Source organism: Macrotis lagotis, chromosome 3 (genome assembly GCF_037893015.1).
Source record: "Macrotis lagotis isolate mMagLag1 chromosome 3, bilby.v1.9.chrom.fasta, whole genome shotgun sequence".
Classification (NCBI taxonomy): domain Eukaryota; kingdom Metazoa; phylum Chordata; class Mammalia; order Peramelemorphia; family Peramelidae; genus Macrotis; species Macrotis lagotis.
This window is the reverse complement of record NC_133660.1, coordinates 134,561,651-134,580,663: the sequence shown is the minus strand read 5'-3', so window position 1 is coordinate 134,580,663 and position 19,013 is coordinate 134,561,651. Positions and strand designations below refer to the sequence as shown.

Genomic DNA, 19,013 nt, shown 5'->3' with positions numbered 1-19,013 from the left:
TATACTCTATTCCACCAAGGGTAAGAGATCATTCTGCTTTTGGTAAAGAAAAGTGGATTGCTGAAATCTGATTTATACTTAAAAGGATATACCAGATTTCTTAATTTCAACTAGATTCCTAATTGGTGTGAATTAATATTTAAATATTTCAGTTATGCTGATTGTTACTCACTATGGCCAAAATGCATCATTCATGTCATGATCAAGTCTTTACCAATAGACAGGAGGTGCATTAAAGAGCTCTCCACAAATCCTAATTCAGAACTTCACTGTGGGGGCAGCTAGGTGGGGTAGTGAATAGAGCTTCAGTACTGGAGTCAGGAGGACCTGAGTTCAAATTCAGATTCAGACACTTAATACTTACTTAGCTGTGTGACCTTGGAAAAGTCACTTAATCCCACTGTTTTGCGAAAAATGAAACAAAAATAAAAAAACTTCACTATGATAAGGAGGTAACTTTGGGCTCTCAAAGATAATGCCAGTAATGTACTGTAGGCTTTTGAATGGTAATCCCTATAACTGACTATTGCTACTTTTTTGAGTGCCAGAAATGAGGGCCAGCTATATATGGATTAACTTCTCACCAATGCTGGCTGGCCAAGTTGTGATAAATTCTTTGGCCATGGCAACTCATGAAGCAAAAGAAAAATACAAAATCAACCTCACTCAGTACATTGCAGAATTTCAAGTATTTAGCTTTCAGAGTGATTTTCATTGTTACTGTTTATATACCTTCAACATTCAACTTGATAATCAGTCAAGCAATAAACAGTTACTAAGTGTTTATTATTTGATAGGCATATTGCTGAGCATTGGAAATATAAAGAAAAAATCCATTCCCTCAAATAGATTATATTCTAATGAAAGACAACATATATATAGATCAGTACATATAAGATAAATAGGGTGAGTAAAAAGTAGCTTTAGAGAGGAAGGCATGCTGCTGTGATATGTCTTCCCACAAGTAGACAGAAGGGAAAACAAAATACTTGAACTTCACCCCATTGACCCATCTACTTTTTTTCCCATTGTTCCAGGACATTGATGTCATTAATAACCCTTCAATATCTGGACATTTAGATTAGTAGTAGAGTTTTAAGTCATCAGTTTTTTTTTCATGAATCTAAATATTTTAATGAATTTTCAAGACATTTTAAAGTTCCTTTCTATTTAATAATTTTAAAATTTTATATCTCTTTATAGACATATTCTCATTTAAAAAAGGAAGGTGAAAAAAAATATATATATATACATATACACACACACACACACATACACACACACACACACACACACACACACACACACACATATATATTTTAAAAGAATTATAAATTCAACTACCTTTGCATTCAAACCTCCAGGGAAAAACAATCTGTAGCAAGACATCAGATTGGTTACAGGGGAAAAGCAGGCAAGACATCCATGCCAAGGAATGCTCCTGCTGCATTGTGTTTGTAGTTCTGTGATAGAATTTGCATAACTCAACATGACATGATGTTGGCCAGGAAACAAATCTAGTCTTTAATCCAACAGGACGCAAAGCACTTGCTACGTTGTGTCAGCAGGAGCATCTCTGCCAGTCTTTGGGATTTTGATTCACCAAATAAGATCTCCATGAATATTTATTCTTTTTTTGCCTATTTACCTAGGGTCTAAATATAATGTCTCATAGAATAGGAATAGTGCAGGAGATGTGAAAAATGGGGCTACCATGCCTCCTCAATCTAAGGATTTCTAATTAACTTTCTATGAAGTGGTCTCAAGTGGCTTTTTATTTTGCTTGTTTATTGACATCTTTTGTTTTAACATTAAAATCATATTCAGATGTGTCCCATCCTTAAGCTTTACATAAGTAGGCTTACATAAGTAATGAAGAAACATAAGCAAAAATCAAACAACCCAGAGGTAATGCCTAACCATATGCAAGACTTTTTCACTCACATCTTCTACCTCTCCAAAAAACAGAAGAAGACCTCTTCTTTGAGACCAATATTGGTCATTCTGAATTATTTTAGCTTTCATTTAATTTACTTTACTGTGGTTGTTGTCTATTTAATAGGTTCACCTTACTTCATTATGCATCATTTTCTAAATATTTCTATGGTAATCTGAATTTATTATGTTTCTTTAGTCATTCTCCAGTCAAAGGGTGCCCATTTTTTCCATTTGTTTTTTTAAGGTGCATTTCTATTAACATCACTCAGAAGGAGTTCTTACCTGGTGGAGATCATACCTACTATGTGTTTTCTCTTCCTCTGCTTCATTTTTCCCCTCCTCTTCCAGGGCCATAGAACTGTTATTTTTCAAAAGCAAAGAAATAAAAAAGGGATGGAACCTTTCTTTGATAAAATTTCACATTCTGGGTAGTAATTTTCCTTTACACATTTGTTCTCTTTTTTAGTTTGTGGTTTCAAAGTTCACCTCCCAAATTTCCTGTGACAATGAGCAAATTAATTAACCTTTCTGAGTCTCAGTTTTCTTCTCTATAAAATGAGACTTAAAATACCTATATAATCATCTAAGATCATTTGAAAGGTATAAATAAGATAATGGCTGCAAAAAAAAGCCCTTTGCAAACCTTGAAACACAACATGTCAGCTGTAATTACCTTATCCTTCCCTCATTAGCCATTGAAATAGAGAATGCATAAAGAGTTTGGTGCACAACTAAAATGAACCATACTGTGAGGGAGCTTAGGGATACAGGTACAATTGAAGTATCTCATGTTTCAGTTTCATGTTGTTTTATCTACTTAAAAACATTCATAGTTGATGTAAGAGGCAGCTGAGATTTAAAAATATCAAACAGTCCCTTCTAGGCATAGCTTCTTATTGCTTCCAAATTACTCCTGAATGTCCACTCCTATCTGGGCATCTTGTCCACCCTCTGGCTTCTGGTCAAATGCATTCATATTCATGCCTAACTCTCACACTTGCTTGGTGTACTTGGTTCTGAGGCTAGGGAAATCCTGTCTTCCCCTTCTAATCTTTCACTGGCCTAGGGCACAAACTCTGCTGTTCTTAACCTTGCACTATGGCATCTTGGATCTATCAGCCTTCTCCCTTCTCTTTTCTTTTCTTTTCCTCTCCCCTTTGACAACATTTTTTTTTCAGTCTCTATTCTCTTGTAACATACAACCTTCACCATCTGCTCCTACCATTCATTGTAAGTTGTTTTTTGGGTCCATTTATCTTTTTGCCATATCACTTTCATGACTTCATATTTTGCAAATGCATAAAAAAACAACCCAATAAAACTCTCCTTGAGACTTCACCCCTATTAAAATAAATCTAGTATGAGATAGCATTTCTAATGAATGTTAAAGTTTATTAAGTAATTTATATTATCTCATTTTATCCTCAGAATAACCCTAAGAGGATTTTTAAATGGTTATTTCTTTACTCTCAGTAAAAATATCTCCTCCTGCTATTTCTCCCTTATAATAAACATTTTGTTTTTGTTCCATTGGATAGAAGAATCCATATCATGAGACCTTGGAGTTGGAACTTTTGGAGGTCATCTAATCTAAAACATTCATTTTACAATGAATAAACTGAGACCTAGAATGATAAAGTAACTTTCCAAGGTCACAAAGATAACAAGTGACAGAGATGATATTTGAATGTAGCTCCTCTATTTCCGGAGTCAGTATTCTGTCTATTGAACCATATTGCCTCATTCAACCCCTTTACTCAGAGTACTGATACAAAGTGGGGACATGTATGACCCAAAAAATAACATGACTTTAGGGAGGACACATCATTTTGCTAAAAACAAATACTCTGTAAAGTTTTAAGTGCTGTTAAATGTTAGTATGGGAGAGAATAGTAGTTGTCACAACTGGAAAGTCAGTGATGTTATATAGTGAAGAGAAGCAAGTGTTTAATAGTATTCTTGTGGTGCACTGCCCTGCTACCAATAGAAATATCATCTCACAGAAGAGGAGTATAGAGGAGCCTCCCCATGTGTCAGACCTAGAGAAGCTGTAGAACCTATGGCTCTCCCCTGGAATCAAAGGTGAGCAGTGAGTATTTTGCTTTTTTAATAGAGTTCTTGTCTAAGGATTCATTGGAATGACTAAAATTGTGCCCTTCATGAAGAAATTTCTTTAGGAAATAAGCAAAAAAATCCACAGAAAAAGCAAGATGTTGGACAGCTGTAGTTAGTAGTCCACATTAAAATAACAACTACAAAATTCCCATTTAAAATACTTCCCTGTCTAACCACCTAAAAGGCAGACTTAGCTGCCTCATCAAGTTAGTTAGTCCACTTAGCCCATAAATCAACTCCCTGTCATCTCTTGTCCTATTCCTCATTTGGAAAGTTAGGTTTGGAAAATTCACCTAGGGAGCTAAGGAAAAAAACAAGGAGTTGTCTTGACCTGGTTGTGGTAGTTGGTAACTGTAATTTCAAAGTTGATGTGTAGAAAGGAAGAGAAAGACTTTTTCATTTAAAAAAATCCCTATTTAGATAGGAGATTGGATTCTTGTGAAGAAAAGACCCCCATATATAAACATAGGTAGAAAGATATAGATATAGATATAATGTTTTAGAATTAAAAATGAACAAACATCAAAATGCTTTTCATCATTTTAGTTATATTTTAGAGGTTACATCAGTCTTTTTGAATGTGAAAAGTGATCCTTCATGCTTGCTTGTCATAAGAAACTATGATTGAGTTATATTGGTAATAATAATGATATTAACAATGGATCATATACACATGCACAGACATATATATATACATATGTTGATATTGATAGTAGTAATTACAATAACAATGGATCATATATATATCTGCATATGTGTATTATGCCCTCTCCACTGTTGCAACATAGTTTTATTCCACTTGATTTATCCTAAAATCTATTAGGATTAATCAAGAGAATTGAGGAATAACAACTAAAACTTAAGAAAAATATATTTTCCCAATCTTAGTTTCAGACTTCATCTGGTTTAGGGTTAGGGCATGTATGATTTCAACTTGAAATGTACATTTATTTAAAAGGTTGTATAGAGCAAATTGGAAAAAAAATTTTAATCTGTCACTAACATCTGTCACTGCACTCTTAGAAAAGTAACAACTTTGTTTTAATAGTAATTTAACATATCCTAACTTTTAATAGCCATCTGCTCTGATCTATAAAACTGAATTTGTAGTATTTAGTCTTTTAGGGAAAAAATAGTTCATGTGTTTTTGAATAATTTCAATGCTAATGATATATCAAATGTATGTTCAATGATTTTTAACCTCTCAGATGCCATCTACAGTTATATAAGAAGACTATGATGCTCAAATTAATACATATATACATGTGATATAGCTTCAGTTATTCACATACTATGAAATGTTTTGTGGTCCTGACGCTTTTTAAAAAATAGCTTTCCACATTATTCCCTTTGTTTCAATAAAAACAAAAAATCATCAATTCAATTGTTAAACTAACTTGATGTCTTATAGATTTAGTAAGATTCAAGATATCAAAGTACATAAGAAGAAAACAGCACACAAGGAGACAAAAAATATAAATCAAGGCAACTTTATTGAAGGAATATATTCACATTAAAGAATGGCCATCGAGGACTATGGAAGAAAGTCATTTCAATTGGTACTCCAGATGGAATTAGGTATAAAAACAGGTAGTCTGATAAATTTTTATAGGATTTTTTTTTGTATTGAGCAGGACCAGACATTAGAGGAAGAGGGTTTGAAACCTGAACCTGGAAAGTACTACTAAAGATGGTTAAACTCAAGGTGCATGACCCTCCTCAGAGAGAAAGAAAAAGGGATACAAATTAATGACAGTAAGAAGAAATTATTAGAACAGTTGGAGAAAAATCAGTTGAATTTATTAATCTTTTTATCTCTAATTTCAATGCTTGTTGACTTTTTTACTCTCTCCTTTCTATACCTGTAACACAGATTTTGGTTTATTTTATAAGTCTCTGTCTACTGTCAATAGTGGAAAACAGTCAAACAAACATATTGTCTCACTTCTTCCAGGAAAGAATAAGAATTGTAGAAAATCCTTATCTGAAAAGAAAAGTTGCATATAAGAAACAGGCAGAAATTTGTGGGTCACACCTTTACTTTGCTTGCTTTTTCTGAGATACTCCAATAAACTTATTGTAAAAGGTGTGTCCTTTTCTCAATGTTCAGGATAATTTAGGTCAAATCATATTGATTTATATGGTGTCTCTAGTTTAGCTCTATTACTGGCTAGCAACATACCAGTGTCCAAATTCCTGAATAATACTCAGAATTTTCCAGATGGAATCCTTTTGATATTTTTTGTTGTTGTTATTGTTTTTCTCTTGTATTTGCTGTTCTGTATTTGTAATTATAATCTAACACTTAGTTTTAACAAGCTAGATGTTTCCATAAATTGTGATGAAACAATGGATGGCCATCTAACATGAAAATAAATTTTCATATTTTTCTGTGCTTAAATTAGAAACTGTTAAAGACAGTTAAATTAAATCTTTTTTGAAAGCAAGTTTCTATTTTAGTTGACTATTCCCATGTATATGCAATTGGGAGGAAAATTATAATTTCATGATATAAATAGTACAAAAAGTTCATAGCACCCATTAATTAAACCAATTATATTCATTATCTATGTTCCTGAAGGACATTTTTTTAATAATACACTTTATTCTCATTCATGAATGAATACAAATGTACTAAAATGGGACATGCTTCTAGTGCATTCTTCTCTCACTATTTCTATATTCCACAACCCCAGTCCTAAAAATAGATTTTATGTTTATTTATTTATATATGTATATGTATATACATGTATATTTCATTTGTATCTGACTTTGCATGACCCCATTTGGATTTTTCTTGGCAAATTACTCAGTGGTTTTCCATTTCCTTCTCCGGCTCATTTTAGAAGTGAGAAAACTGTACCAAATGGACTAAATGACTTACCCAGGGTCACATAGCTAATAGCTAAAGTTTTAACTCAGGTCTTTTGGACTACAGGCCTAGTGCCCCTGTGATCCAACTGCATCAGATAAGAGAACAGAATTACTCAAATACTCTTTTAACAATCAAAAGACCATCCTAACTATCATTGACTAAATATTTCCATTTTGATACACAGAGACCCTGTATTTAAATAGGAAGGGGTTAATCATTTTTCATGATTAACCTTCTTACTGGAGGTTTGGTTGAAAAACAGCAACAACAACGACAGTAAACATCTTGTTCACTATCTAAAAACAGCTTCCTGTATTGGGGGGAGAAAAACAGAACAAAATACTAAGAATTGAAACATTAGCTAAAGGGCTTGACTGCTTCCTGATAATTATGTGAGCCTAGATAAATCATTCAAAACATCTCAGCATCAAATTCTTTATCTGTAAAATTGGGATGATCATACTTGTCTCACTACCTTTCTGAGGGTGGTTAAGAAGGTCAAATGCAATAATGTGTGTAGAATACTCTTCCAACCACTAAAGGTTGGAGATAAGTACTAGACCTGTCATTTCACTGGCATTAATAACTCCCTGAGAAGGAAACTTCTTCAACAAAGCAGAATAGTACCTTATCTGAAATTTATATCATTCTTAGAGTACTAAGAAGTTAAGTGACTTGTCTAAGGTCATAAGTCAGTACGTGTCAGAGTCAGTATATGAATATGGCACTTTGGGTTTAAGAACAGTTCTCTATATACCACATCATCTTGCCATAAAGATTTTGATAAGTATTATTTCTTGTTGAGTGTTGGATATTAATTTCCAGAAATCCATCTGAATCAGACAAGAGAACAATTCAACCACTCATTTGTCAATCAAAAGAACATATTAACTATCATTGACCAAAGGGTTCCATTTTGTTACATAGCACCACCTAAGCCTGGAAACTTATCACTCCTCATCAAGACTGCTACTTCCCCCAAAGAGCAATAAAAATGTTCATTCCCTTTGAGCCAACAATTCCAATTCTAGGCCTATATCCTGAAGAAATCAAAAAAATAGGAAAAGACTCACAAGTTCCAAAATATTCATAGCAGCTCTTTTGTAGTAGCAAAAAATTGGAAATCAAGGGGATGCCCATCAATTGGGGAATGGCTATACAAGTTATGGGTATTATGAAAATTATGGAATACTGTATAAGCAACCATAAATGGGTGGACTCTAGAGAAGCATGGAATGAATTATGGGATTTGATGCTGAGTGAAGGGAGCAGAACCAAGAGAACAATGTATACATAAACAATAAAATTGTGAGGTGATCACCCTTGATGGAAGTAGCTCCTCTCAGCAGTTCAGGGAGCTAAGAAAACTGTATCCAAACAGCTATGGATAATTTTATCCCAAGTCAGAGAAAAAAAACAAAAGGCAAAACAAAAACAAAAACCCCTTCAGTATCTGATGAACACTTTATACAAATTTTCTCTTATGTATCTCTATCCCTTAATCCTAATATCTCATACTGAAAATGACTAATCTGTAAACAAGGTTATCAAAAATATGTATGTACAATGCAAACCTGACTGTTCGTTGCTGAGGGGGTAAGAAGGGAGGATGGAAGGAAATTTTGTAATTTAAAAATATACATGTGAATATGGCTAAAAAATTAAATAAATGGATAAATGAGTGAATAAATAAATAAATGGATAGATGAGACTAATACTTCTTAATTCATCTCCATAATTTCAGGCCTTTTTTCAAGTCATTATCCTTATATGACTAAAAGAATCTTCCTAAAGTACTAGTATAATCCTATCAACCCCATCTTAAATAACTTCATTGACTCATTTTGCTTTATAACTGTCCTTCCATGGACAATGAAAGTCTCAACTAATTTGCCTCCAGTTTCATATTATTCCCTTTCTCATATTCTTTGTTCCAGATGGATTATCCCATATCTTGAGTCTGGTGATATAAAGTAAAACACTTCTCCTACCTAGCCATTGCATAGGCTATATTAGATTCCCTGGTTTCACTCCTGGTTCAGCCCACACAACTCTCCCAAGCCCTCCAGTTGTTGCTTTTTTCTTATTTCTGAAATTACTTTTCTCTATTTTGTATGTGCTTTTTCATTAATTAGTATTTGTGCATGTATATGTATGTGGTATATTTTCCTGAAGAAAGTAAGTTACTTGAAAGAAAGGGTTCTTAAAATTTTGTCTTTGTATTCCAAGAGCCTACTATAATTCCTTGAACACATAAGATGATTAAGATATATTTGTCAAACTGAAAATGAATTAAATATCAGGAACTAAGCAGAGACTAAGTTGTTTCAAGTGATTCTTCAGTAGTTTTAGTAGCTACTGTATCACCAATACCATCTCTTTAACAATAAATATATAATATTAGGAGCTTACCTGCTTAGCCCTGATATGATCAGGTTGATGATTACCCTTCAGCAAGCCTCCATAGCACTTCTGTGGGCTCACTTCTGCAATCTAGACTTGCAGGCAGGCTGGGTGATGAGAGTACTAATGAATGTTTCTTCCTTCAGGATTCTAAAGGAAGTCTTGAGGGCATGGGTTTCTTTATTTCTTGAATTGCTACACAAAGACCCTCCCTCCCCACCTCAGGTATGCTCCCTATTGTCATAAGCCAGCTAATTAGCTTTTTTAAAAAAGTGAGGATTTTTTTTTTCACTAAAGTAGAATCAAAAGACCACCATTTTAAAACAGTCCTCTTCATATTTCCCTGCATATAAAAGATTCCTGGGGAAAGTGAGTTCTGACTGAAATATGGGGAAAGTGAGGTGCAATGAAAAGAACAAATATAACAAAGGGGTGGTTCAAATATCCTGACACTGAAAGTTCTTAACTCATTATGGATTTTTCATGAAGTTCCCCTTCAATAGTGCTTTCTGTTGAGTTCTGATGAGCCATTCTTTTCTGGAGTCCATGTCTGGTATTCTCTCATTCTTATTGGAGAGAAGGAAATAATGTCATAGAGTCTGAAGTTGTCCCCCCCCCCCCCCGCATATTCCTCCGTATCTTTAGTTATCCTTGTTTATTCTTAGTGTATCTTTCTGTCTCCTCTGGGATGGATACACTGTCTCCTATTGCTCTGTACCTTCAAAGGTATAGTGAATGAAAAAGCGGAGAGAATGGCAGGTGTCAGTCCTTCCCAGATGTTTGGTTGGAACTGGAATCCAAATTCTAGAACTTCAATCTTCTATCACTGTTCTAGTTTGGGGTATTCTGGTCTGAACTCATCAAAGGATTGATTTTTATGTATAAACCCTGATCTTCTCAACCCATTTGATGTTTTTCTTGAGCCAATCAAAGAGATTCATACCAGGGAAAGATATTACAGGGTACAAACCATCTTCTTTCCATATGAAACATTTAAAACCTTTTATAATCTTGCTTCACCAGAAAACTGAGTCAGACAGAGATTAACATGCCCAAGGTCACCTAGAGAGTAAATGTCTGAGTTCAGATTTGGACACAGGTTTATCATAATCTCTAGTTTAACATTCTATCCATTGTACCACATTGTTTCCATCTCTAATACAATTACACCACAGTACTTGAGGTACCTATAATTTTCTTTATGCTTTTTACATAGTTTTACCTTACTTGACAAGTCTCACAGCTCTTTGAGCCTCAGAGAGGGGGAAAAAGACACATTCATGGTAAAATAACTAGTAAATGTAAGAGATAAGACTTGACCTCAAGTTTTTCTGACTCCAAACAAATCTCACTCTTCATTATAACAAGATGTCTTCCAGGCTACTGAAAAAAATAAAATTATTTTCTTTCTGATTTTTAGACAGAATATCATCAGAGATAACAGGGATGAAATACATAGAAAGTAGATGGTATCTTGGGTAGTGTGGTAGCTCAAGCTCAAATAAGAAAATTGAAGTGAATTCCCTCAGATTCTAATAGAGTCTAGTTAAGAACTTCTAGCAATCCATGTGTTAGTCATTTAAAATGTATCTAATCAGTGAAATATCAGAATTAACCAAAGAGAAAAAGACTAGTTTCCTTGGTATTTTCATCAAGGAGATGCAATATTCAGTTTCAAATAGCTTTTCTTTGTTCTAAATGGTCACAACAAAGCACACTCATGGGCAGCTGCTAGAGAATAGTGTTGTTAGTATCATCTTGGAATAGAGCACAAGTTTCACAATCTGGACAGTGACAAAATTCAATAAGCACAGACTATTTTATTCCAGATAATATTTTCAATTTTGAAAATATATATAACTCCTGAAACATTTATTCACAGCTCTTTTGTTCCCCATTACTTTGAAAAACTAACTTTAAACTAGAACTGAGATTTTAAAATCAAAAGGAAATATTTATTTTGCAATATCTTAAGAATAGTTACTACTTAAAGAAAATGATTCTTTATGTTGATTTATTAAACCTTTTGAACTAATCATTGTAGCATTGATGTGTCAACTGGTCTTCAGGTTAAATGGTTTGGGGATTAGCAACATTTCTCTGATCACCTTAAAGTCCTAAATATTATCATGACTGAAAACTGGTCCTTGTCACATTATATTAGTGCATAGCCTGGATAGCATTGCAATACTTAGCAACAGGACCATCAGAGTTTGAATCCTGCCTCAAATACTAGTAGTTGTATGACTCTGGGCAAGTCCCCTTAACCTCTTGACTACGATTCCTTTAAAAATTATAAAATCTAACACTTCCCCTATTGTGTTGTAGTGAGAACTAAATGAGTAACATATGTAAAATTTGCAAACTTAGAGAATTACATAAATGCTATTTTATTATCAATAATTATCAATTTATTATCAACTATCAATAATTCACAGATTCATAGATCAAGAAGTACAAGAAACATCAGGAGTCAATTAGTCCAATTATTTCACTTTATGGACAAGGCAGATACACTAAAAAAAATCCAAATATCATATGGGAAACAAACATCAGAGAAGAGAATGATTGAAACTCAGATTTTCTGACTTCTCTGAGTCCAGAGTCCTCTTTCTATTACCTGAGTTCTTGTGTTTCCTTTATCCATTCAATCCTGTTTTAGAGAATCAGACTAATTTGAATATAATGAAAGCATTTATATAATAATACAGAGGCATCCTACAGATCTGGATAGCAAGTTGACCTCAGGTTTTTGTCTTGTTTCTGACATATACTTTTGTGTGACACAACTAAGTCACTTATTATCCTAGTCCTATAAACATCATTTGAAGACTATATGTTACCAAGAAGGTATCTAACTGAATCTGTAGAGACAATTTCTCATTGGAGATTGTCCTTTTTTTTTAGGTTTTTGCAAGGCAAATGGGGTTAAGTGGCTTGCCCAAGGCCACACAGCTAGGTAATTATTAAGTGTCTGATACCGGATTTGAACCCAGGTACCCCTGACTCCAGGGCTGGTGCTTTATCCAATGTGCCACCTAGCCGCCCCCAGGAGATTGTCAATTATTAAGCCCCTATCCCTATCACATTAGTAATATCATCAATTGTATTACAGCTATTATATTCTTTAGAGAGTATAAAGGGAAAAAAAAGAATTCAATTTAGCAAGAATTTGTTAACCACTTATGATATTCAAGGTCATGTGCTAGGCATTGGAAAGACAGGGAAAGAAGCCATGAACCTGCTCTCAAGAAACTTTAAATACTATAAGGGACACTGGAGTTTTAAATTTACAAAGGGGATATACTCAAAGACAGCATTTTGGCAAAAGAAACTGAACAATACTAATGATGACTAAGGAGGAGATCCCAAGTTCTCTTATAAAATATCAAGTGATGCCTGAATGATGAGAATCATACTTGTCAACGAACTATTCAGAAAGAGAAGCTATACTATCTAGTAACTGAAAAGATTATTGTAGTTTGTTTTGTGGACTGAAGATTTCCTAAAGTTGTGAACTTAAGGGATACATTCTGATGACTATTATCTAACTTTGCACTATTGGGATTTGTTTCTATGTGTTATACATGCTTATTGTAGTTTCTCATTATTTTTAATAAAATTGTTACATTGGGGTTGCTACACTTCAACTGGCAAAGTTGATTTTTTTAACTAGCTTTTCAAGTAGAGAGAATTTCCAAGGAATTTTGGTGAGGACACAGGCCAGTAGAAGCTGAAAAAGGAAACCCAGGTCCTTTTTACCATGCTAAATGCATATTGTTCTATAACCAAGACCAGCATGGACAAAATTAGTGGAAAGCTAACTTAAATCAAAACATATCTATAAATCTTATCATCAGAACCACTCACATTTTGAAAAACTTCCCTAATTGGGGTTTTGTTGCCATTTTACTTTGGGATTATTGAACCTATCCTTTCCAAAAATCTTTTGCCTGACTCCCTGATTGCCTATCAATATCACTCCCTTAATGATTTTTTTTAATACAAAAGTCTCTTCACCTCTATAAGGGAAGGAAAAGGGTTACTAATGTCTTTCTATAATTAAAAATAGGGTAGTTGGGTGGTACAAGAGTTAAAATACTAGGTCTGGAGTCAAGAAGTCTCAGCTTTATGAGTTCAAATCTGCCCTCATATATTTACTATCTGGGCAAGTCACTTAACCTTATTTGCCTCAGTTTCCTCATCTGTAAAATGAAATGGAAAATGAAATGGCAAACCACTCCAGTATCTTTGCCAAGAAAAATATAAAGGGGGGGGGTCATAAAGAGATGGCCATGACTGAAAAACACCTAAACAACAAATTAAAAATAGGGAACAGAGACCAACTCTTTATGAAATGTAGTAGAACACATGCCAGACCCTAAATCTGATAATTTGAGTTCAATTACTTGCTCAGTCACTTATTTGTGTGTGACCTTGGTAAATAGAATTATCTATCTAGCTCTTACTTTGTTATCTACAAAAATCTGAATTAACTGAGATCAGATTGTAAGTAAAGACTCTTCCAACTTAAAGTTATGATCTAAAATGTCATGTGATTAGCTTTATTCAAAACATATACATATAGCATATATGCATATGCAATGCATTTATTATACAGAATACAAATATATAATATACATTTGGTTAAAGCTAACAAGTATATTTGTTGCAAGTATATATTATATTTATGCAAATATTTTATATACATATATGATTTGAAATATACTTGTTCAATATTTACCAAGCCATCCTCCTGTTATTATTCTCAATCCCCACTTCAGTCTCCACTTTCTGAGATCATTAGGTAAATTTAGTTGTCTCTGAATTATTCTTGATTTCCCCTGTTTTCTTAAAGTTTAGCATCTAGGATTCATTTTTAACTTTCATATTGCCTTACAGTTGACACCATGGAGTATATATCCAAAAAAAAATGCAGAACTATAGTTGAAGATTTCCCATTAAACTCAACAAAAGTTACACAGAAAACATGCTGCTTACCTCTGACACTTATCCAATCAGTGAGTGGGTTTTCATGCTTGTGAACCAATTGTGTGCCCAAATCATAATCTAGGACAATGCTTCCTCCTTGGAACTGCTCCACTGAAAATACTATTCAAATCTATTGTAATTTTTGTTGATTTTTGCTATTGTTTTAATTAGAAATCAAGTAAGGGGTTTTTGGTGTCCACCTGATACTAATCTTTAAATTAAAGTCATTTTCAGTTTTTTATTTGAGACATATATGTTAAGCCATTATAATACAGTGAGTATCTTATGGCAATAGGTGGTGGATAATAATCAAAATATGGTAAGGATTGCTTGTGTTCTCCCCACAGCACTATTTTCTAGAAGTAACAATGCTCTACTTCTTTGCTTTCTTTCTTTTCATCCTCAGTGTTTTTCTAACTACTCCATTAAACTAATTTAATTTATTAAAAATTTGTAAATATGCACCTGAGAGACAGGTGTGTTGCACTTAAAATGAAAAGGTCTAACTATGAATCCGAAGTATACCACTTAGCTTTGAGACCTTGGGCAAGTTCATGTGACATTACTAGATTTCAAATTCTCTATCTAAAAATGGGAGAGTTGGATTGGATAAACTTTGTGGTCCCTTCTAACCCTAAATCTAAGGTTTTATAAATGCAATACAAAAATAAAAATGCATAAATAAAGGAGTATTGCATCTTTGATGAAATGGTTTTAATATAATACTTTGTGGATGATATTTTAGTCATGCTACATGATTCCAGAAAATTATTTGAAAGAAAAAGAAAAATCCACTAACAGTTAAATGGTCTTACAATCAGATAAAAAAAGAGAAATTTGTCCACTAAATTCACACTATGCAACTTCTTAAAAGTTCTATTTAGAAATCTTGAATAAATTTCAAAAATATTCTGTTCTATGAAAAGGTAACAAAGTATTTAAGAAACTATTCCCAAAATACCTTCATTTTGGGAGAGCTTGGAAGTTGCTTTGCCCACTAATAGCCAGGACATTTATAGTAGGGATGATACATAATATAAAACCAAATGAAACTGAGAGAGGCATGGTAGGCATGAGCAGGCTGCAACACTTTACCAGTTAAGGAAAAGATGTATAATGATATCGCTAAGATGTATGACCAACAATGGTTGGTCACTCATATGGTGAAAGGGAGGAATAACTGATGGACAAAACCTGCTTTCCATTAATATATTTGAAAAGTCAAGAGAATTTGAGAAATCACCCCAAAATTTGGCATGAGTCCCAAGTGGAGGACTTAAAAGAAATCATAGAAACAAATCACACATAATAAGACAAGGATAGAGAGCATTCTGCCTCACCTAGGGGAATACACATATCAGTGAGATCATATATTCATTAGAATATCCAAATATGTTTTTTTAATTGATTATTATTTTTTCCTAGAAAATATACAGGAGAAATATACAATTTCTTCCCACCCCCTATCATTAAGATAAACTGAAAACATATTTCAAGAGAACCTTGTCACAGAAGGAGACATTCTCTTCTTGTGAAAATGCCATAAATTGATTCCTTTCATTTTCCTGTTTCTGTCACATATGTCATGTCCTGTGAGATTCTGTGTGGATATAGGTAGAGGGTAGACTATAATAGCTGTGCATAAAACAAAGTTGGAATTGATTGATAAATGGTAATATGGAAGTTCAGCCAGTCTGTGAAACTAGATTACTATCACCCCATCCCAGAGAGAGAAAAATCTAATGAACTCCAGCTTCATAATATGTTTCTTCTGATTCAGGATTAGCATTACTCTGGTTTTTGTAATAAGCCTCTCATCTTATTCCTTGTGTCTAATCCCCTGCTCTAGACTTCAATAAATAGTTTCTTTGTCCATGTTCTTCAGTATATGTTTCAATTACCTGCCCACTATTTCAATTATTCTTCAAATGAGAGTTGTATTATTCTCCCTAGTCTCCATGATTTAATGTTACCTTTCCCCAAGATCCACCATTATTTATTACTTGATCATTCTGATGGTCCAATTTGCTGTCTGTCTTTCTGGGCTTCCTCCTGTCTCCTGCAGTTAAGAACTCTCCTATCCTGTTGGGTTGTGTAGAATCTGGGCCATCATTATTATTATAAGTCTGGGATTCTTCCTGTTTTCTTATCCTGAACTCTGACAATGCAGAAGAAATATTATATCAACTGACTGAACAAGGACATGCATTGGAATTATTACTTAATCAAAAAGCCTCAAAGCCAGAACTGAGAATATCTATAAGGTCTTTTGATGCCAAGTTGGCCAGATTTCTTAGAGCCATCTGCCAACCCTGGGATGATTTTTTGACTACAACATTAGATTCAGAACGTTTGAAAGGAACATTTTATCAAAGTTTATGGGAAAGGACAGAATTTGATTTAACTGGGAGTGAAAACAGCCAAATGAGAAAAAGAGAAAAGTAGGCCTTCCTTCAATTATTAATTTTATTAGTTTGCTTTATTAAAAAATTTACTTCATTGGTTGAAGTTAAATTACAAGATTAAGTGCATTTTTTGAGGCAGGAAAATTGTGGTTACAAATAGGTAAAAGCAAAAAACTATCCTTGACTCTTAAAAGAAATCTTGTACTTTCAAGTATCCAATTAACTATTACTCTTTGATAATACAGATAATATCTAATGGAAAATGGCAATGATAATATCAATTAAGCTTTCTGGTATTTTGAGTTTTTCAAAACAATTTTTTTACATGTAGCAAGGCTGTCCCCCACATGTAGCATGGAGATATCATTGTGTGATTTGTCAGGATGTGCAAATAAACACAACTCTTGTCTCCTCCCTCTTCCTCCTTTTCTTGAAGGCAAAATTTTATATTTGCCAAGAGGGAAACAGGAAGTTTGAGACTAGATACTAGCCCCAAGGTAACAGCCTAGAATTATAGTTGTTGGTTCATATTATTCTAGTTTAGGAGGTAGATTTTTCAGATTCAGGTTGAATTCATAATCATTGTTTTATAATAGGGAAAGGGGTAACAAGCTTTATATCCAAATCTTGACTCTCTTTTCACAAAATTTCAGCTCTATAATGAACACTCATTGAAAATAATCAAAGAAATCTATCTGTCATATATCTATCTATCTATCTATCATGTAATCCAAAAAGCATTTAAGTACCTACCATGAACAGGTCTGTACTAAACATTAAAAATATCATTAATGCCCTCAAGGAGTTCACGATATAATGTGATTCTCTATTTAGAAAAATAAATCCTAGACAATACAAAATAAAAACACTGTTCCATTGGGAGAGAGATAAGTCATTTCAATTAGAAGAGAAATTCCTAGAGCTCACATAAAGGAGAAATTGAAGATGGAAGTTACCAACTCCTCTCAAGTCATCTTCCAAGACTCTTTTCTCCCTTCCTCAAGGGAAAGAATTGTCTTTTGCTTTTCTTTGTATTTCCATCAGTTAGCACAGTGCCTGGGTCTAGTAAGTCCTTAATAACTACTTGTTGAATGACTGGATTATTTGTTCCTTTTGATAGTGTAATTGTTTATATATTAAAAAAGTGGTTAAGGCAAACACCATTGCCACATGAAAATAAGAAGGATAGCATCAACAACAACTAAAATAATGTAATAATAGTAATAACTGATAGTTAGATTTTTGAGATTTGCAAGATATTGCAGATGCATCATTTGACCTCCTTTGTAATCTTCTGAATGAGGCATAACTGTCCTTATTTTTGTAGGTAATGACAATAATAATGCTGACATTTATTTTAAAAAGTCAAAACAGTATCATTGTGAGATGATCAACCCTGATGGATGTAGTTGCTCTCAGCATTTCAGAGAGCCAGGACAACCCTATGAGACCAGCTATGGACAATGATATCCCCATACAGGGGAAGAAAAACAAAACAAAAACTAAATAAAACCAAAAGAATTCTTCAGAATCTGATGAACACCACATTTACTTTTTTAAAAATTATGCTTTATGTATTTCTTTTCCTTAATCCTAATTCCTCTTACTGAAAATGACTAATCAGTAAATATACTCAACACAAATGTATATGTACAATATTAATCTGACTGTTTATTTGGGGGGTTAGGGCAGGGGGGAGGGTGGAAGGAGGTTTTGTAACTTAAAAATATACATATGCACATGGATAAATGTTAAAAAACTTTCATAATATATATTTGGAAAAATAAAATATCAATAAAAATTAAAAAGTAAAGTATTTAAGTCATTTTGATATTCATTGTGTTCTTTTATAGTCATAAAAATTCTATGAAGTGCTAAAGTTATTATATAGTTCCTGTTTTATAGATGAGAAAACTGTGGTTAAAGGAAGTTAAGTGATTTACCTGGGATTACTATATTAACTGACATTCTGCCTCAAAAATATGGTACCTCAATTTATGAAGCAGTGAACACAAACTCTACTTTTATTATACTTGTATAATATATTTGGTATTTACCTCAGAAAAGTTGACACTGAAATTATACATTCAGGCCATGAACATACTTAATAGTGCCTTTGTTTTATCATTTACTAACCTTGTATTATTCCCTGAACCATGAACTTCAAACTCCCAATGAGCAATAGCTATATAGATAGATAATGGTGATCTCCAGAAGAGTGAGTTTCTGGACTCTAAACAATTTACAGATAACATTTTACAAACTAAGCCAAGGCCATGAGAGCA

At 33.4% G+C, this 19,013-nt stretch overlaps 1 long non-coding RNA gene across 2 annotated transcripts in view; it reads left to right on the top strand.

The window, feature by feature from the left end:
• The first annotated feature begins 3,721 nt into the window (after positions 1-3,721).
• The window catches only part of LOC141516248 (uncharacterized), a 108,822-nt gene continuing 93,530 nt past the window's right edge, over positions 3,722-19,013 (top strand). For both annotated transcript variants that reach the window (XR_012476649.1, XR_012476650.1), the window contains exon 1: positions 3,722-4,020. This is a non-coding gene — a long non-coding RNA (uncharacterized LOC141516248). The remainder of the gene's footprint in view (positions 4,021-19,013) is intronic.